At 34.9% G+C, this 7,638-nt stretch overlaps 1 pseudogene; it reads right to left on the reverse strand.

Annotated features, from left to right (window-relative positions):
* Window positions 1-2,423: 2,423 nt before the first annotated feature.
* On the reverse strand, window positions 2,424-2,682 carry LOC143676049 (small ribosomal subunit protein eS27 pseudogene; annotated as a pseudogene).
* Window positions 2,683-7,638: the final 4,956 nt, after the last annotated feature.

The raw sequence follows: 7,638 nt of genomic DNA on the forward strand, positions 1-7,638 counted from the left end.
TCTGAGCAACAGAAGAGGTTCTCTGGGGGTGACTCAGGCATAATTACAAGTAGGCTTAGCTTCTTCTTTGCAGGAATAACCAAGATTGAGGATCAGCCTATTGGATTGGTTGTCCCCACTGCTTGCGATAATATTAGGAATTTCCCAGATGGCGAAGTTGGATATTTCCTCCTTTCTCACCAGTCCCCCAAGGGCACTTTGCAAATATCTTTTTGTTCTCTCCTCAAATTATTCTGAGATGTATTGGGGCATCATACTAACCTACACAAACCAACAAGATCTCATTCTCTATTCAAAATTCCATGCCATTATTGTGTTCAAATAAACTGACCATACAAGTTAAATTAGATAATGTGCTACCAAAAATTATAAATTTTGTACCAACTAAACATCTGTCCCTTTGGTCTCACACAGAAGTTGAAGTTATAAAATATATAACATATCAACCTTTACCCTGTATTCTGTGTTACCTTAATCCTATCCAGATCAGCTTTATTCATATCTCTAGTTGAAGTCTGATCACTTTTCACCCAACTTAAAATGTTAACAGTTACTGTATGGGGTAATCCTGACTTTCATAGCTGTAAGTATGAAATTTTCAAAACTGTAACTCTGAGTCTCAGGTATCATACAAATACCCAAAGTTTCAGGGAACAACCAAGATACACACAAATAGTATCTCAGAATTTAGAAATAACAGTTGCAACTCCAGAATAGATGTGAATGCTGTAACAACATACAGTCTTGGAACTTTTACAATAGACCCCAGTCTGACAACCCATGTTCTTGACTTCAATTCAACAAATTTTTATATTATAGTTAATCTATATGAGTGAGGCATGATAATATTTGTCTTTTTGTTTCTACATTCATTCAACATGCTGTCCTCAAGGCTCATTCACCTAGTTGCATGCTTCACATCTCCATAAACTTTTGCACACTAATTTTTACATCCATAAGAGAATCTTGTCTGCAGGTATTATTACTGTGGTGTTCTAACGGTGGTTTTCTATTTTCCTGATCCTTTTCTCATTTATTAATTGGAACTGTTCTGTTTTGAAGAGCTGTCCTTCTCCCATTAATTTATTTGTTCAATTATTTATCTATATAAGTATGTGTTTTAGTCTGCCAAAGCTGCCAGAATGCAACACACCAGAGATGGATTGGCTTTTAATAAAAGGGGATTTATTTAGTTAAAAATGTATAGTTCTTCAAAGGAAAGGCAGCTAACTCTTACCTGAGGTTCCCTCTTATACAGGAAGGCACAGAGTGATCTCTGCTGGCCTTCTCTCTAGGCTTCTGGGTCCCAACAGCTTCCCAAGGTGATTCCTTTCTGCATCTCCAAAGATCTGGGCTGAGCTGCTTGGGATGTTCTGCACTGAGCACTCTCTTTTGAGCATCCCATGAATTAAACATCACTCATTATGGAAGGCACTCCCCTTAGAGACTGCAGATGTAATCAGCCACAGATGAATCATTGAACAGGCTAATGATTCAAATCCACTGCAACAGAACTAAGCACCACCACCTGGCCAAGTTGACACTACCACAGTGTGGATCATAGATATTTATTTTATGGGTTGCAATAGAATGCTTTAATTATTTATTTTGTTACTCAGATAAAGTTTCCAACTTTGGTCACTAGGATTCTTTCAGGTTAGCTCTTGAGCTGTTCCCCCATTGTTATGAGCATTTGGTTGCTTTCTGGCACCAAATGTTTCTCAGGCTTCTCTTGTAGTTCCCTACCCCACCCATGGGATTAGTCCATTCTCCAAGGAGCTGAGATTACTTTTATTGGAGAATGGTATTTAGAAACCATGATCTGGGTGCGGGTAAGCTCATGGCTTCTGGGGAGTTGTTTCTTCTAGGAAAGAGAACTAGAAAATAGATGTTTGTATACTACCCATGCATGGACACACGCTTCTATATCTATCAACCTGAATACATGCTAAAAAAAAAAAAAACGAGTCCATATTGATAACTTCTGCTTCCAATCTAAAACCACAAAGTTCATTTTAGCATTTCTCCCTTCATAATTTGTATCTTCTTTCTGATAGTGAGAAATCTGACTCTCATTATCTACAACATATTTTTCTACTTGTTCAACCTTAATATGTGCATAAAGTAGATTCATAATGGCTAACTCATACCACCCTGCACAACAAATTTCCTTACTAGAGTAAGGAAATTTGTGTTCAGGTTTTTTGTTTGTTTGTTTTAATTTAGCTTAATACTATCCTGTCAAAATGACAAGATATTCCCCAAGTTATTAGATTAGTTCTTTTTCTCCTCCATCCCCTTCAGTAGGGTTATGTTACTTATTTCTAATTCAGTTAGGCTCACTGTGTAGTTTTTTCTCATTCTTCTTGTGTATCCAAATTGTTTATTGGAATGGTATCCCTCTCATTTTGCTTCAGGGTATTTTAGTGCTGCTTCCTTTTGAAAGAGCATCCTTCTGTAAGGCTTGCTTTTCCTCCAGTAGGCTGGCAGAAAACAGTGGAACAATCAAAACACAAAGCTACTGTCTCTGCATGGTTACAGATGGTGGTGATTTTATAGCATCCCGGGCATTTCACATCCATGGAGTAAGAACTGGTGCTCTGTGTCAGGCACTTCTTCTTATGCTTCCTCCTCCTTTTCCGGAGAGGGATGAAGGAAGTCCTTTGTGAGAGGCATGTTTTCTTGGGAAGATCATCACTGCCAGAAAGTTTTTCTGTCATCTTATGTTACTTTTTTTAAATTTTAATATTGTTTAAAATTGTGTTTCATTTATACTGATCACTTTTCCAAAGGCTGCTTTTACATTTAGCTGCAAATTGTTCTTTGAAGTTGAATGTTAATATATGACACTTTAGATGTTTCATTTGGGCTTTTTGGGCAGAATAGAGGAATTTCCAAAAATACTGAAACTCTGCGACTAGATTCCCCATAGGCAGAAAGTTCTGCATGTTTTCCTGTTTGTGCCTCAGAGATGCCTAAAGTACTCACTAATTTTTGGTCAATACTACCATATAAAATAATAGGCTTTTATTTGTATTACTTTTAGCATTGCCTTAATGTTCCACTATTCATTTACAAACTGGAAATTTCTCTAAACAGGTTACATTTATAAGAAGACTTGGAGGATGGAATTCCATACTCAGAGTAGGAAAAGTCAGAGAAGACAATTTCCCTCAGGTACCTAGAACAAAAGAGCTGATAAAGTATGAAAAACATTTAATGAATGTGGATTGCCTCATGTTGTGCCCTGTACTTGCAGCATTCCAGATCCTCAGGAATGTGTGGGAGTTTATCAGAGCTCTCCCTTTTGTCTATCTCTGCCTTGTCTATTGTTTCTGTTGATCAGAATTGCAGTCTAAGGCAGTTGAAATATTAATCTTCACTGATTGTTTGCCACTGAGATTGTTCTAAAAAATGCCCCTGTTATAGGGCCTTTCTCTAGCAGTGCTAGTTTTAAGAATCACACACAGTTATTTGGCATATTTTCATTAAACCATATGCCCGGATCTCCTAAGGTATTATTTCTGAAACATCATTCATTCATGTATAATTTCACATTTTTAAACCATCTTAGAGAACCACCTTTCCTGATATTTACTTAATAGTTTTCAAAAAGAAATCTTATATCAGTATTATTAGTGGAAAATTAGTATCATTTGAGCTAAATTTAAAAAATAACTGAAATATTTACATGTAAGTCTGAGCCCAAAACTAATCTCTTGTTTTTTTTGTCTTTTTCTAACATACAAACATTTTAATATATCTACTGGGTTTTTACAAAACAAAAACTGAAAAACATTTCCTGAATAAGAAAAAAATGGATATTTGTGAGGAGTTTTCAATAAAAGGATATTTAAGTAGATGTCATTAATTTAGTATAGAGATAAATGTTTGTATTTCAGATGAGAATTTAGTTTTTGGCTTTGATATGAGACCATTCTCCAAATACTAATGCTGGTGTTTGAAAAACAGTTATTTCACCATGTTTTTTTAAATTGATTTCTTATTAATTTCTAACCAAATTAAGAAAGTATTTTTAAAAAATACTTCTGTTTCAAAAAGCCATCTAAAATATACTGTTTTTAGATAAGTATTGTTATTTCAAAAGGACAAGAAAGAGAGTATAAGTTGTCAAGCTTTTGCTGATTACTGCCACTTGGTTTGAAAAAATAATTATGAAGTTCATTTATCAAATCTTTCATGTAGCTTTCTATTAAACTGATAAATTGGTACGCTTTCCTTATTGTAATTGATAATTTTCACCATCATAGCAAGGCATCAGCCGAATTCCAGTGGCAAAGGTTTTTCTGTGTATCCAACAATGAGTATACATTTATTATTGTGAAACAACTTGAATACTTCTCATACTAAAAGATTGTTCACATCAGAATTGATCTTTCACATATCATGGTACAGACCACAGTGATTCGTGAGAAAATTAAGATTAGAAAATAAATGTTATTATTTTATTTTATTTATATTAAAAATTTAGAACATACGTAGCAGATGAATCAGCTACCGAAGTTTTAAAATATTTACATGTGGGTGGTTTAGCATTCTTGCCTGCCATGCCAGAGACCTGGGTTTAATTCCCAGAGTCTGTCCATGCAAAAAACAAACAAAAAAATATATATATATATGTGTATATATATATACATATATATATATATATATATACATACACACACGCTCACATGCATTATTGAGAATGCTTATAGCTTGTGTATTCTGCATAACATAAATTTGAAAAGATCATGTGTGCTAGTTTGCAAGATACTGGAATGCGATAAATCAGAAATGGAATGGCTTTTGAGCAGGGGAATTTGTTAAGTTGCTAGTTCACAGTTCTAAGGCCATGAAAATGTCCGAATTATAGCAAGGCTATAAAAATGTCCAATCTAAGGCATCCAGGGAAACATACATTGGTTCAGGAAAGCTGATAACATTCAGGGTTTCTCTCTCTCTCAGCCAAAAAGGCACATGGCGAGATCTGCTAGCTTTCTCTTCACCAACTTCCCAGGGGCTCCGTCCATTCAGTTTGGCTCTGTCGATTCTGGTGGTTCTGGTGACTCCAAAGCTTTTTCCAAAATGGTTCCCTCTTAAAGGGGTCCAGTAAGTAACTCTACCTTGAATGGTTGGAGGCATATCTCAATGGAAATCAAAAGTTCCCACCCACAATTGGGTGTGTTATATTTCCATAGAAATAATAAAAATATTCTACCCAGCAATATGTTTTTAGTGTCTTTATTGTATAATATAATATATATATACAAAGCTAAGAAAGAAAAATAAAAAACAGTAGTTTTCAAAGCACACTTCAACAAGTAGTTACAGGACAGATCCCAGCGTTTGTCATGGTCTACCATCCCAATCTACTTCTCAGTCAGTGGACGTATCCTTCAGCAACCTGCATTCATTAGGCATCAAGTATAATGTCCAAAGTCCCCCATTCATTAACACACTCAATTTTAGATAATTTCATTGTTCCCAAGAGAAAAACAAACAATAAACACACTTCATAAAATACAAAATGTAAACCTCACCTTAACTCATATCGTCCCCCCATTATTTACCCCTGCTGTTGCTGCAATACTGCTGGATATTTTCCTTTTAAACATAGCCCATAGCAGGTAACAGCAGTTTTTCCCCAAACCCTGAACTTAATTACTATTTGTACAAGAATCATAACTTTGAAGTAGTTCATGCAAGAACTTATTTATGTTTTTAGAGTTAATCTGTGGGACACATTCAACTATACAGCTCCTTTGATTTATGTTCACCATTAATATAGTAATATCACTTATAGACTGACTAGTGAACTGCCTTCACTTCTATCTATTCCCTTACATTGGAGTTCAATCTCATTAGCTAACTGTCCAACCATCGCTAGCTTCTATGCGTCCATAAGTATCCTATATTCTGTATTAGAAGCCTCCAATTTTACCTTTACCATGAACATAAAAATATTCTGTGTCTGGCTTATTTCACTCAGCATTATGTCCTCAAGGCACATCCATCTTGTCATGTGCTTCAGCGTGTCATTTCATTTTACTGCTGAATAATATTCCATCGTATGCATATACCACATTTTGCTAATCCACTCGTCTGTTGATGAGCACTTGGATTGTTTCCATCTTTTAGTGATTGTGAACAATGCTGCTTATGAACATCAGTGTGCAAATGTCTGTGTCACTGCATTCATCTCTTCTGGGTATATACCAAGTAGTGATATTGCCAGGTCATAGAACAATCCAATATTTAGTTTCCTGAGAAACCATCAAACTGTCTTCCATAGTTGCTATGGGTTTGCCATATATGTCTTTTGAGAAAGTTAGCTTTGATTCGTACCTTTAGACATGTTCTTATCAGAAAAGGATGTTGAATTTTGTCAAATGCTCTTTTCAGCATCAGTCAAGATGATCATATGGTTTTTCCCTTTTGATTTGCTAAAGTGCCGTATTACATTAATTGATTTTCTTGTGTTGCACTGTCCTTACATTCTTGGCATAAACCCCACTTGGTTGTGGTGTATAATTCTATTAATATGCTACTGCATTCGATTTACTAATATTTTGTTGAGAATTTTTGCATCTACATTCATTAGGCAGATTGGCCTATAGTTTTCTTTCTAATAGCATCTTTATCCAGTTTTGGTATCAAAATGATGTTAGCTTCACAAAATGAGTTAGGTAGAGTTCTTTTTCATCAAATTTTTGGAAAAATGTGAGCAGGATTGGCATTAGTTGTTTTTGGAATGTTTGATAAAATTCCCCTAAAAAGCCTCTGGCCCTGGGCTTTTCTTTGTAGGGAGATTTTGGTGACTGATTGAATCTCTTTCTTTGTGATTGGTTTGTTGAGACCTTCTACTTCTTCCTGAGTCAGTTTAGTTTGTGTGTTTCCAGAAATTTGTTCATTTCATCAAAGTTGTCTAGTTTGTTGGCATATAGTTGTTCATAGTATCTTCTTATGATTTCTTTTATTTCTTCAGGGTCTGTGGTAATGCACTGTTCTCATTTTTAATTTTGTTTATTTGCATTCTCTCTTTTTTTCTCATTAGCCTTTTTAATGGACCATTTTATTTTATTGCTTTTCTCAAAGAACCAACTTTTGGTTTGATTCTTTCTTTCTATTGTTCTTTTGTTCTCCAATTCATTTAAATCTGCTTTAATCATTGTTAATTCTCTTCTTCTATTTTCTTTGGGGTTAGTTGCTGTTTGTTATCAATTTCCTTCAGGTGAGCAGTTGCATCTTTAGTTTTTACTCTTTCTTGTTCTTTAATACAAGCATTTAGGGCAATAAGTTTCCCTCTCAGCACAGTCTTTGCCACATCTTATAAGTTCTGATATGTTGTAGTCTCATTTTTATTCATCTCCAGATAACTACTCATTTCTCTAGCAATTTCTTCTTTGACCCATTCATTGTTTAAGAGTGTGTTATTTAATCTCCATATATTTGTGAAAGTTCTTATTCTTGGTGGTTATTGATAACCATTGTTATCAGGGAAAGTGCTTTGAATAATTTCAATGTTTTTAAATCCATAAAGACCTGTTTTGTGCCCCAGTATATGATCTATTCTGGAGAATGTTCCATGAGCACTAGAGAAGAATGTATATCGTGGTGTTTGGGGTGCAATGAAAC

The sequence above is a fragment of the Tamandua tetradactyla genome, chromosome 3 (genome assembly GCF_023851605.1).
Source record: "Tamandua tetradactyla isolate mTamTet1 chromosome 3, mTamTet1.pri, whole genome shotgun sequence".
In the NCBI taxonomy this organism is placed as follows: domain Eukaryota; kingdom Metazoa; phylum Chordata; class Mammalia; order Pilosa; family Myrmecophagidae; genus Tamandua; species Tamandua tetradactyla.